Raw genomic sequence first — 14,776 nt, 5'->3', positions numbered from 1 at the left:
GCTTTTGGTTGTTGCATCTCTGTATTTGCTGTTATAAAATGCAAAATCTAATAAATACTTGAATTATAAAAAAAAAAAAAAAAAAAGATTACCTACACACTACCTTATCTTGCAGTAGAATTGTTTATTTGTTTCCTATAAAACTATTCTATTCTTATTCTAATAACAGGGGAATTACACAGTTAGTCTTGGGCAATATTATAAATTGTTAGTTTCAGTGTATAGATGATAACAATACAAAACTTAATTCTTTAAAATCAGCATATTGCTTTCTCACTGTGTTCTAGAAGTTGAAGGTATTTCTTTAAGGAAGCAGTCAGTGCAGGAAGTTAAAAAGGCAATTAAACACATAAGCTTTATAAAACAGAACAGCTGAAGCCTCCACTGTTTTTTCAGTTGGTTTACATCAACCCAGACAATGGTTTAAAAATATAGTATAGCTTGTCTAGTGTGTGCTGAACCTTAATTGTGTTAGTGGTGCCACCAGCTGTCAGGCTGTCTCACTGTTGCACATGAGCAGTCACCATGTGGAAAGTGGACGCAATCACTGATGGCACTTTTGCTTTGGGGCTTGCCATAGCGATTCAAAACAGAAGAAAATAAAAAAGACTTGGCAGGAAAAGAAAGATGATTATTTTGAGCACTTGAGCAGCCATCTTAATGCTGCCAAACAGAGAAGTATAAATATTTTCCCTTTGGAATGGGCAAAGCTGATGTTTGCTAAATCAGTTGCATTAGATGCATAAGATGCACACTCACAGACCTCCTCCGCCTGCCTCCCTCCTCACCACAACCACCACTAAATAATTCGGTCAGATCATGCAAAGAAGCATGACAGCCACTCTGATCTTGAAAAAATAACTGTGCCCCTTAACTCAGAGCTTGTGTATGTCCTGTCGTTTTTGTGGCGTAAACTGGTTGATTCAGACTATTTCTTTGTGCGCCATATCATCTTGTGATATACGCCAAGCTATTCTTTACAAGTTAGCATACATATAACTCTGACATATATCATATAGCAGGTTTGTCTTTATCATTGTGAATGTCATATAGAGAGCCTCATTGGAGTTTGTTTGCTGGCATTAAAGTAGAATACCAGATGAGTATGATATTGATTATTATCTTATAACACCTGCTTCTCTTGTGTTTGAATAAAAAGGTTGTGTGAATGAGATTTGATTAATAATATTATTGCTTGAATTATTGGCTGTATAGGTTTTGTGAGTCCCCCCTTCACTGTGTAAACCCTTACTGCTATTACATCCTACATCAATTAAAACTGTAAACTGTTAAAACTCACAAACACCACAAACCCATCCAAGCACATGTCTCGTGTAGTACTAAATGCACAATTTTCTCCACAAGGCATGGAGAGTAGCCCTGAACAATGGCAAAGGTGATTTTTTTTAACTAAAAAAATGATATTAAAGACATTCAGAAACATTAAATTTCTGTGTTATCTCTTTTTTCTAAATAGTAAAGCATGAAAATGAAGAAAGTATGGTTAAAAAAACAAGTTCTTGTCTATTACAGCAGTCCATAAAATAAAGTGAAAAATCACAGCTTACAGCTGAAACGCCACCGTGTGTCTTTTTTAATCTGCTAACAATATAATGGCAGTCTTTAATATTTTTGTACCAATAAGCTTGCATTTAGAACACCTGCGTTAAAGTGAAGGGGAGGAGCAGAGGTGGAGTCTAAATGAGCTTCATACAAAGCAATTTGGACAAAACCTCCACAGGACACCTGCCGCCACTTTATCCCAAAGCTCAAGCTCATACACTGCTCTGCCCCCAGTAGGAAAGCCAAAGATAGGAAAGGCCCTGGAGCTGAGCCCTGATCAGTTTGAAAACAGCTTACCCCATCCATAGAAGCAGCTCTGATGGTTATCTACTTTAGATGGAGAAACCGAAACAGATAAGGGCAAGGGGCATTTATAAGGTTAGTGTGCCTGTCATTTTTGTGTGTGTCTCGAAGGACAGGGGTGCAGCAGAAAAGCTATGAATTTCTATATATTTGAAACAATGTTTATGTTGCTATCTTATCTATTTAACAGTTTGAAAACAACAACACCAACAAAAACCCCAGTATTTTATTGGCTGGTGTCATGCATGACCGTGAATACACTCTGAATCACTGCACGTAGAATATCTGCAAAGGTTGAGATTGGTCTTGATAGCAGTATGTGGTCACCATAACAACTTGTTTACTTGTGTTATTAACAAATTACCCCACATTCAACCAAACTCAATTACTTATTATACTGAGATATTGAGGAAGCAGACTGGTTCTTACTTTTGCATCACAACTTTCCTGCTGGGTAATGAATGGAATTTAAACAGAGTTTAAAAAGGAGTCAGTGGCCACAAAAACCCTAAATATAGTAAATAATCACATTTAAAATAAATGGCTTGTACATTTTCACTTTACCAAAGTAGCCCATAAATTCTCAATTTGGCTGACATTCTGCTTTAATCCCCCATACACAAATAAATGCTCCTTTGAAGTCCCAAATAATCTCTTCAGTTGTCTATGGGCTGGGACTGGTTAATCCAGTAGGAGTGTCCTGGTGACTGAGGGCACAAAATATCAAGCTAATTGTCGAGCTCCACTAAGATACACTTAATTAGTAGACAAATAGACAAACTTGGACACAAGCCATTTATTTATACAGTATAACATTTTTATGGTTACACTAATGTAAAACACAGAGTCAATAATCCAGCTTTACAACCAACAACTGATTTTCATGTAGGCCGTGAAGTATGATTAAGTGCTTAGGCTTGTATTCACACTGGAGCCTTCAGATTGTCCTTCTGCACGACCATTCCCAACCCCTTGACCTCCCATCCTTTCCACCATGCTAGCCATCATGTCTGATAAGATTACAGGCTTAGTTTGCAAAGCAGTCTGGCTGTAGAACCTGGGCATAAAGCAGATGAGTGTGACTTAGTGTTTTGAGACAGAGAAGGGAAAGGACTTGGAAAGAAAGAGAGCATGTTGTGTCTATACTAATGACTGAAGCAAACTGAAATCCTCCTTCCAAATGGAGCCAATACAATCTGGAGTGATTATCTCTCTTTTGTGCAGGACAGCCTGTAGACTAGTACACCCATTTGCACATGGGAGACAAACCGATGATCACATATGCATATGAACATCACAAATATGATACCTCCATATTAGAGATCATTGGGGGGACACTGTGTGACATTTAGAATACATATGGTGCCAACACAAAAACTCTTTAAAAGCGCGAACGATACTCTGTGTGAGTCATGTTGTTGAGTTGATATTGACATGCCATCCAAGAAGTACTGAAGACACCAAAAAAAGCATTACTTTTAAATAAACAAATGTAAGTTTTTCTATAACCAAAAGATTTCATGGTAATAATAATAATAATAATAATAATAATATAATAATTTAATATGGTGAAACAGTGGTGGCCATCATGTGCCTAGGCTAAGTCAAGAGAGCAGCATCATTGTGATACATTGTCTTAGAATCATAAATGTCTGAAAAAAATCATGACTTTCCCAGCCAGTTCTTGCTCTCACGCGTAATATAATGACGATTTGTCAAGTTTCTGAGGAACAAGGTGACTGTCCGCATTCTTATGTTATGGGCCGGATTATGGATGAAATCAAGTAGAATGACCCTTTCGCGGTAATACATGTTCCAGCCATGTATTCCAGCCATGTATTCCAGCCCTAACCCCAACCTTATCCCTAACCTTAACCAGCACTTTAATGACGTTAGATAGTGTTTTTCAAAGCGAATTAGGTAAAACGAATGTACATGTGTGTATTCATTCCAAACAGTTCTCATATTTCCTCATTTTTCCGATCTCGTAATCTAGGGACGTGTTGGGTCCCCGGAAGCGTAACATATTGACAATTTGTCACCTAGCGTAAAAAGTTACGCTTTGGGGAGTGAGAACGTGTTGCATTTGATTTTCCAGATATTTCTGTGATAACTGAAAACTTAATCACTGTATCATCGGGTGACAAAGTCAAGATAATCGCCATAGTTACTGGGCTAGATTACCTGGACAGCAATGTGACTTGTATCAGATTTTCATGGTTTTTCAGCATTAAACCAAAATAGTAGTAGTAGACATTGTCATTCATAGACCAATGTCACTTGTAGCTACTAGAAGTTGAATAAAAAATGGTCATGTCAAAAGGTCCCCAAACATGCATCTAAGGTCACTGTGCACCAGTGGTTCTAATTTGGGCCCAAGAAATTATTATTATCCCTAATCACTGTGCGGTATATCACATAATCTTCCTCTATTCAATTCAATTCAATTCAATTCAATTCAATTCAATTCATACAGCGCCAAATCACAACAACAGTTGCTCAAGGCACTTTATATTGTAAGGTAGACCCTACAATAACACACACAGAGAAAAACCCAACAATCATATGACCCCCTATGAGCAAGCACTTTGATGACACAAGGAAGGAAAAACTCCCTTTTAACATTAAGAAACGTCCGGCAGAACCAAGCTCAGGGAGGGGTGGCCATCTGCTGCGACCGATTGGGGAGAGAGAAGGAAGACAGAAAGAAGACAGTCTTTTACTGTTGTGGAGTTTACTGTGTTTGATTAATCATGCTTGTTTGTATGTTTCAACAAGCTAGGGAGATGGACAAACAATAAGGAATGACTTAGAAAATACAAGGCAACACCAGTGACACTCACACAGATGCTCTAACTCTGGCTGGTCCTTGTCATTTGTTATTTATGTTTTTCTCCATGCACCATTTAAAGCCCATAAAACACATGAATTGAAATTGCTGTAGAGAATTTGCTTTGCTATGGCTGGTCATCAACAGCAATTAAAACCAGTGAAGTTTAGTTTGAGTCTATGTATCACCTAAATAAAAGAGAACGTCTTTCAAAACTTCAAACACTCTTTCAGGCATACAGTCTAAAAGACTACCAACTACACAGCCACTGGTAAAAGTAGTTTAATATTAATTACACAGATTAAAGCATTGTTGTCTTTTGGTGGCTTGAAAATGTTGCACTGAAACTCCTTAAAAATGACATGAAAAAGAAAAGCAGGCGGGGTCTCTTTTTAAAAAAGTTCAAGCTTTCCAAGGCAAGATGGATGTCCGTGGCTTAATGGCCCATTGCACTCCAAGGATATAATGTGCAAATATCATATATATGTATATATTAGGGGTGCAACGATATTCGTATCGATATTGAACCGTTCGATACAGTGCTTTCGGTTCGGTACGCATATGTATCGAACAATACAACATTTGTAATTTATTTTATCAATTTTCCTTCTGACGATGCTGTCTGTGTTGAGCGCTCAGTGAATCTGTGTTCGACTACTCCGCCTAGGCTGCACTGTCCAGCGCAGATCCACTGAGCGCTCAACACAGACAGCATAGTCAGAAGGAAGAGCGCAGGGCAAGCTAGCGAGACAGAAGTTAAGCTCTCCTTGCAACAGGCAAATTGAACCTCATTCAGATCTGGCGTTTGGAATTATTTTGGTTTTCATGTGACGTATGACCCTGAAGGTAAGCGAGTCATAAACTAAAGTAAAACAGTATGTTGGATGTGCCACGCAATGCTCAATTACATTGGTGTGAACTAGTGTGTTAGCGCAGTTAGCTCGTTAACGTGTTGGCCGTCTAGCCCCATGCACGGAGCGATCGGCGGTAGCTCGTTAACGGAGATTTGCCGTGTTGTGGCGTTAAGGTCATTTCAACGAGATTAACCTGAAAGCACTAGTGGGAACACAACGAATATGACTGCACATTTACGCCGACATCATCCTAGTGCAAAGACAAGTGGAAGCAGACAAAAAAAAGCAAGCATGCTACTAACTTTAGCCGAGTCATTTAGACAGCTGTTAGCACATGATTCTCCTTATGCTGCTGAGAATATAGCCCAGAAGAAGCAGATAGTATAGATAGTATAGCTTTTATTTTGGAAAGAGCCATTTCTCTGTAATAAACTCTCTTTTCCAAAGATGAGTGATTCCTCAATCAGATACAGGGCTTGCAATATCGCTAGCCCGACGTCCCGGAGCTAGCGATTTTTTCAGTCGGGCTACCAAAATCTATCTCTTCCCTGCCCGTCGGGCTATTGTAGGAAAAATATATGTCAATGCTTTTGCATTCTTTCAGAAATGTAGCTGGGTAATTATGTCATTGGCATCGGTGAGCCACTGTCAATATGTGACATATTGAAGTCGCGTTTGAATTTGCGCTTGTTTTTTTGCTTTCACTTTGCAATCGTGCTAACTGTGTATAGAGAGCGACAGCACTGATCTGTGAGTGATGATAATTTGTGCACCAATTCCTCTGACATCGTCTTATTAATCGTTAGCTTACTATGCAAACATGACAAGTGAAATCTCCCGCAGCAAGCTTAAACATGTGAGAGGTTGATCGCGCAGAGAATCGCTGAGCTTATGTGAGTGCGTGTGTAAAAGCATTTCAGTTCTGCTGAGCCAAATAAGACAGGTCAGGGTGAAGAAGTGACAGCCAAAGAAAAGCTTACCACAAAACGGAGAAGTTATGACAAATCAGACTATAAGGCAAAAAGAAAGTGCAGCTTTATGGTTTCATGGACAAAAGAATTTCTGTGGCTGCAATATGATGAGCTAAATAACCAGGGCTGCACATAAGTGGTCCGCAGGTGCGCATTCGCTGTCAAAATAAAAAACACGCACAAGGGTTAGGGTTAAATTTAAAAACTGTACTTTTGAGTTAAAATATATATTTATAATTTTAATAAATGACAAATTAAAAATGCATGAACATTTTTTTGTATCGAAAAAATATCGAACCGTGACACCAAAGTATCGAACCGAACCGAACCGTGAATTTTGTGTATCGTTGCACCCCTAGTATATATATATATATATATATATAAATAAAAACACCCAGCATGCCCCTGCGGGCGGTTTATCCTTCAAGCTCGGGTCCTCTACCAGAGGCCTGGGAGCTTGAGGGTCCTGCGCAGTATCTTAGCTGTTCCCAGGACTGCGCTCTTCTGGACAGAGATCTCCGATGTTATTCCCGGGATCTGCTGGAGCCACTCGCCTAGCTTGGGAGTCACCGCACCTAGTGCTCCGATTACCACTGGGACCACCTTTACCTTCACCCTCCACATCCTCTCGAGCTCTTCTCTGAGCCCTTGGTATTTCTCCAGCTTCTCGTGTTCCTTCTTCCTGATATTGCTCTCATTCGGAAGCGCTACATCGATCACTACGGCCGTCTTCTTCTGTTTGTCTACCACCACTATGTCCGGTTGGTTAGCCACCACCATTTTGTCCGTCTGTATTTGGAAGTCCCACAGGATCTTAGCTCGGTCATTCTCCACCACCCTTGGGGGCATCTCCCATTTTGACCTTGGGACTTCCAGGTTATACTCAGCACAGATGTTCCTGTACACTATGCCGGCCACTTGGTTATGGCGTTCCATGTATGCCTTGCCTGCTAGCATCTTGCACCCTGCTGTTATGTGCTGGATTGTCTCTGGGGCATCTTTACACAGCCTGCACCTGGGGTCTTGCCTGGTGTGATAGACCCCAGCCTCTATGGATCTTGTACTCAGAGCTTGTTCCTGTGCTGCCATGATTAGTGCCTCTGTGCTGTCTTTCAGTCCAGCTTTGTCCAGCCACTGGTAGGATTTCTGGATATCAGCAACCTCCTCTATCTGCCGGTGGTACATACCGTGCAGGGGCCTGTCCTTCCATGATGGTTCCTCATCTCCCTCCTCTTTCTTGGGTTTCTGCTGCCTGAGGTATTCACTGAGCACTCGGTCAGTTGGGGCCATCTTCCCAATGTATTCTTGGATGTTCGTTGTCGCATCCTGGACTGTGGTGCTGACACTCACCAGTCCCCGGCCCCCTTCCTTCCGCTTAGCGTACAGCCTCAGGGTGCTGGACTTGGGGTGAAACCCTCCATGCATGGTAAGGAGCTTTCTTGTCTTTATGTCAGTGGCTTCTATCTCCTCCTTTGGCCAGCCTATTACCCCAGCAGGGTACCTGATCACGGGCAGGGCGTACGTGTTGATGGCCCGGATCTTGTTCTTACCATTCAGCTGACTCCTCAGGACTTGCCTGACCCTCTGCAGGTACTTGGTGGTTGCAGCTTTTCTAGCGGCCTCTTCATGGTTCCCATTCGCCTGCGGGATCCCCAGGTACTTGTAACTGTCCTCTATGTCTGCAATGTTGCCTTCTGGTAGTTCAATCCCCTCAGTTCTGACTACCTTCCCTCTCTTTGTTACCATCCGACTACACTTCTCCATTCTGAACGACATTCCAATGTCATTGCTGTATAGCCTGGTAGTGTGGATCAGTGAATCGATGTCTTATTCATTCTTGGCATACAGCTTGATGTCATCCATGTACAGGAGGTGGCTGACAACTGCTCCGTTCCGTAGTCGGTATCCGTAGCCAGTCTTGTTAATGATCTCACTGAGGGGGTTCAAGCCTATGCACAACAGCAGTGGGGACAGAGCATCTCCTTGGTAGATCCCGCACTTGATGGTGACTTGTGCTATGGGCTTGGAGTTGGCCTCTAGTGTTGTACGCCACATCCCCATTCAGTTCCTGATGAAGGCTCTTAGGGTCCCATTGATCTTGTACAATTCTAGGCATTCCAGTATCCAGCTGTGGGGCATTGAGTCATAGGCCTTCTTGTAATCAATCCAGGCCGTGCACAGGTTGGTCAGTCTGGTCTTGCAGTCTCGGCTGACTGCTCTGTCTACCAGTAGCTGGTGTTTTGCGCCTCTGGTATTCTTGCCAATTCCTTTCTGTGTCCCGCTCATGTATTGACCCATGTGCCTGTTCATCTTAGCCGATATGATGCCTGACAGGAGCTTCCATGTAGTACTGGGGCAGGTTATTGGTCGGTAGTTGGAGGGGACCGGTCCCTTCTTGGGGTCCTTGGGGATCAGGACCGTCCGACCTTCGGTTAGCCATTCCGGGTGTCTCTCGTTAACTAGCAGCTGGTTCATTTGTGCTGCCAGACGCTCGTGAAGTGCAGTCAGCTTCTTTAGCCAGTAGCCGTGAACCATGTCAGGCCCTGGTGCTGTCCAACTCTTCATACTGTTGTTGTTGTTGCCTCCTACTAATTTAAAAACCCACTCATTCACTAGCACACTTTAACATTCAAGCGCATGCACAAACATTCTGTCTCACATACACACATGCACCAAGTCTACCTCAGCTGGAACATAATACTGTCAGAACTCTTTTTGTTCGATTCCTGCCTGGGGTGTCTGTATCCATTAAGGTAGTTGGACCCCCTATGCTAAGCAAGCCTACCGCAGACATGAGCGAGACAGATAAATATGAAGGCATGCCAGCTCGGACGCCGCCCGGATCAACAAGGTCCGCGTCAGGTGTTGAGGAACCAGGGCACCCTGACGAAAAGTGGGCTACTGGAACAAGAAGGCATCGGTGGGCAAGAGACGAAAACAGGGCGTTGTTGGAATGCTACTACGCAAGTAACCCCGGCAGAAGGGGCTACATGAATAGGATGAGGGACCTATGGATTCTTCGATACCCAACATCCACAATGACGGCGAAACAACTAGTAGCTCAGTGTTCCAACATTCGAAAAGGAACACGAGAAGCTGGAGAAATACCAAGGGGTCAGAGAAGAGCTCGAGAGGATGTGGAGGGTGAAGGTAATGGTGGTCCCCGTGGTAATCGGAGCACTAGGTGCGGTGACTCCCAAGCTAGGTGAGTGCCTCCAGCAGATCCCGGGAATAACATCGGAGATCTCTGTCCAGAAGAGCGCAGTCCTGGGAACAGCTAAGATACCCGGCCTCTCTGTCCTGGTCGTTGAGTTCTTGGGCAAGACACTTTACCCTACCGCCTACTGGTGTTGGCCAGAGGGGCCGATGGCGCGATATGGCAGCCTCGCTTCTGTCAGTCTGCCCCAGGGCAGCTGTGGCTACAACCATAGCTTGCCTCCACCAGTGTGTGAATGTGAGAGTGAAGTGTGCTTGACAGTTATGAATAGTTTGTGCTGATATGTTTCTTCAAATGTGATGCCATACATTACAGCCAAATATCTCCATTTTGGTCTCATCAGTCTAAAGGACATTGTTAAAGATCTCTTGTGGTTTATTCACATGCATCTATGTAAGCCTAAGTCTTTCTGCCATGTTCTTTTTAGTAACAACAAGGTTTCTCCTGCCAATTTTTCCAAACAAGTCATACTTGTTCGCTCATTAACTTTAACATGTAACATGCTAACTAAGGCCTATAGACTGAGATGTAGCTCTTCCTTGTTTTTTTTTTTTCTTTTCAATTTCTCTGAACACTGCAGACAGAGAATTTTCTGCGAATTCCACTCCTGGCAATCAGAGATGGGCGTTACTGTAATCTGATTACTTTTTTCAGGTAACGAGTAAAGTAAGGGATTACTATTGCAAAAGCGGTAATTAGATTACTGTTACTTTCCCGTAAGCACGCTGCGTTACTGCGTTACTAAAACCGTGATTTTTTTTGCGAGAATGTCTCATGACAGTGACATAAGCGAGTGCGACGTTCGTGACCACAGCTGTGTGCATATCAACAGTGGATCATATATCGAGTGCGGGAGAGAGTATGAGCGTGCAGCGTGGAAGTACTGACCTTATTTTGAGTTTGATTCCATAAAAAGTGACAAAAACATTAGTGTCTGTTGTGCGTGGGAAGAAAACTTATTTTTACAGCAAAAAACCCCCCCTAAACTTCCACGCAAGCACCGGGAGTGCGCTACCACGTAATGGGAAACTCACAGAGAAACTCGCGGATTCTTCCAGAGGTGGGACCAAGTCATTGTTTTGCAAGTCTCAAGTAAGTCTCAAGTCTTTATCCTCAAGTCTCAAGTCAAGTCTCAAGTAATGTCAGGCAAGTCAGAGTCGAGTCTCAAGTCACTGGTGTAAAAGTCCGAGTCAAGTCACAAGTCTGAAACTTTGAATTTCAAGTCCTTTCGAGTCTTTAAAAAAAAAAAACAACGAAAAAATAATGTTGCAGTTATATGCTAAATGTAAATGTTAGACCATGTAATTTTAAAATCTGTGTTTTTCTCAACACATGACAAAATAGTGAACTTAGAAAATATACACAAATTGTGAAATTGCACCTCTTTAAAATGCAGCTCAATTAAACCTAGCTCCAAGAATAGTTTTCACCGACAGTTCTGAGATAAGCTGCATGTCATTCTTGGATGCGGTTGTAGGACCGGCTTTAAAATCGCATGACAAAAATATCATACACATTAAAAAAACTGTATCACCAACGTAGCCTGGACAACATTTGCTAGTTAGATGAAGTCAGCTATCTCATCGTAGCATATTTATATGCATATTTATATGCATATTTATAATCATACGGTTCTTGGAGTGAGTGCATACACTCATGAAGTTTAGTAACTTCCGGTCACTGCAACAAGCCCAGGTACAGTTTACCGCCGGATGGGTGCAGGACCTTGAAATGCACCGTGTAGAACGAAAGACCATCGTACGTATCATAAGTTTACCAGTCTCACAAATCGTCGTCATAAATACACATTCGTTAACCGTTTATTAATAGGACCTTTGAGCTCAACGGTAATTAATTAGTAGTGGAAATAATTTCTGGTAGCATCACAGAAATGTAGCAGTGACAATAATACTGTATGCTGTAATCGTACTGGGCAATTAGTGATACAAAAAACCTGTTTTATCCTGTGAATAAAAGTATATGTTTTTGTCAATGTACCATAATAACAGAGGCGAAACGCAATATTGTGTCAGGACAATTCACTATTTATGCACAATAAATAAAGGAGCATAGCGCGACAATTTCTGTTCAGCGCCAGACTTGCTTGTAACCTATATCACCAGTTATGTTATGAAAGTGACGTATTAACTACTAAAAAACACTGACCTTTGTGTAAATGCTTGGAGCAGACTAACCTGTGAGCTGGAGGGTTCTGGGACGTTATATTTGACCTTTGAATGGCTGCAATCCAGGCCACCCGTCGCCTCTTTGTTACTTCGGAAACATGGCTCGAACAATTTCTCTTCAACGAGGTAATCCGATAACAACCTATCTCTTTACCCGTCGGCTTCCCGTGGCTGTCATGCGACCGGCTATTGCAGTTAATAATACAACGGCTTCTTGTGTTTCTTTTTATCGCTGTATAACTGATTTTAATTGAAAGCCTGCGTGCGCTAGTACCGCTTGCCACGAGTTCCCAGAATCCTTTGCGGTTCTACCCGTGAATGACGTCACATTTTCAATCTCTATATAATATGCATGTTAAATTTTGTATTTGGGGTAAAATATCAAGTCTTTTCAAGTAAACCGGTTCAAGTCCAATTCAAGTCCCAAGTCATTGGTGTAAAAGTCCAAGTCAAGTCACAAGTCTTAGAACATTTTTTCAAGTCAAGTCTAAAGTCATAAAATTAATGACTCGAGTCTGACTCGAGTCCAAGTCATGTGACTCGAGTCCACACCTCTGGATTCTTCAACTGACCGCTGCGGTACACCAGGGTAAACCTCCGCCTACGCCACTCCTGCTTTACAGGTGAAAATAGAGCAACAGGAGTCTTTGATGTTATTTATTTTCTGCTGTGTTTTACTTGCATCTATTTGAAAGAGTGAGTGTAAACACACAAAAAAAATTATTTTATGTGCTGGAATGTGCAGAAAATAAGTTTGAATGTTAAACAAATTTCTTCCAGTCAGAGAATGTTGCATATAATTAAATTTTTGCTTGATGCATAAAGTTAAAAGGTTAAAACTAATAAAACAAGTTTTAAAAAGAGACTTTTACATTTGATTACATTTTGTATGATGGATTATGCAGAAAAAGTAGAATTGGGCTGAAAGATCTATCGCTTTATTACCTCTTCAGGTTGTAAATCGTGTTTTTAAAAAGTAACTAAGTAACTAAGTAATGAATTACTTTTGAAAATAAGTAATCAGTAAGGTAACGGGATTACTTTTTGGGGGAAGTAATCGGTAATTAGTTACTGATTACTTTTTTCAAGTAACTTGACCAACACTGCTGGCAATATTGGCAGCTGTCTTGAATGTTTTACACTTACAATTTTGCAAGTGTAGCTTGTGCAAATTGTCAGTGTTCTTGGCAATGATTAGGTGTTTGCAAACCTAACTTTGCAAACCTAAGCAGTGCTACCACACTTCCAGACAAACCATAGTGGTTCAGTCTTGTTCACATACTGTCATGAACAATGTTCCCTCTAGTTTTTCATGTGTCTGAGCGAACACACAAACTCCCTGAGCGGTCCCTTGGACCACTGTGAGCATAAGCAGACGTGTGCACTGTGGTCATGCCAGCATCAAATCCATCCAAGTTACATGGTTTATTAAAATAATCAAATTACAGCATTGATGTTAGACTACTTTTAATTAACTGCTTTATCCCCCTTACAATGAAAATTAAAAAAATCTTTTCTTGACCTGTGTAGTATGTTAACACTATTGGAAGTAAAAATAACTTGAACTCCAATTTTGAAAACACAACTTTCTTTCTTTTCTTTTCTTTTCTTTTCTTTTCTTTTCTTTTCTTTTCTTTTCTTTTCTTTTCTTTTATAAAGCTCCGACTTGTATTATGAGTATGAGTCTGTGGTCTGGGAGAGAGTCCTGTAACTCTCTGTCTGCAAAATACAGCAAATAATGACCAGTGTTGGGCAATTAATTATATAGTTACTTCTTCAAAAAAGTAACTGAGTTACGCAAACAACAAAGTTTTTTGCAGCTGTTTACCTACAAATGCAGCCAAGGCGTTTTTTTTTTAAATAAACATTTCAAACTATTTACAGAACAATCAGCTGTTCTGCATCAAATCTGATGCCACACAAATTATTTGTGCCACTCCAAAAAATAATTTCTGTCCACTATGAGATAAAGGAGAACAACAGCCTGATACCTGCAGGCCTGACAACAGGACATGTATCACTCCTGTAACACGTGTAACATTCAGTAGTCGACTCATTGTTCTGACACACACAACAAAACTATTGACTACACTACACACTAACTACACAAGATTTGCGCTAAACATCGCAAATCTCTCACATATCAAAACACCGCCGCAACTCCTAAAACTTCCCTCCTTCATAAACAACTAAACGCCATGTTTCCATATCATTTTTTGATTGGTCGACATGGTACATTTTTCGACCAATAGGAAAGGGGGATTTTTCTTTTTTCTTCTTTGGTTTTGTTTTTGCTTACAGGCAGACAGTGCTCTCAAGCGCTTTCCTTATAAAACGCAGTTTTTACAAAGATAGTATTCAGGAAGAAAAGCAAACATTTCAAATATTTTTATCATAACTGGTTTTACATGGCCTATCAACACAATTTAAAAACTGGTATAAAGTCCACACTTTTTCCGTCAATTGTTCCGTCTGTCCTGCTCACATCTCCAATGGTTGTACACATTGTCATTAACGTGGCTTCACTCCACATCAGCCACGCCGCTTTGCTAGCTAAAACACCGGTGTCGGCACATAAGGACGCTGTCATAGCCTGTCAACGACATTCATTAGTTGCATACATAACTGGACTGGCTATCGGGCATACCGGGCATTTGCCCGGTGGGCCAATGGTAATTTTTCGTTTTAAATGGGCCGATGTTTTGTTGTTGTTGTCTTTATTTCCGTAACCGTGTAAACAGTGAAATGTGGCGGATTGGACAGATGCTGGCAGACGTGTAAAAATAACTCAATTGTTTGGTAGTGGCTATGGTGGAGCTTTCACCGATTCAGTAAGATTAGCAAGTGGTGGA

The sequence above is a fragment of the Rhamphochromis longiceps genome, linkage group LG10, assembly GCF_057381845.1.
Source record: "Rhamphochromis longiceps isolate RC_006_pf linkage group LG10, R_longiceps_female_GT1.1, whole genome shotgun sequence".
In the NCBI taxonomy this organism is placed as follows: Eukaryota; Metazoa; Chordata; class Actinopteri; order Cichliformes; family Cichlidae; genus Rhamphochromis; species Rhamphochromis longiceps.
This window is presented reverse-complemented; position numbering follows the sequence as displayed.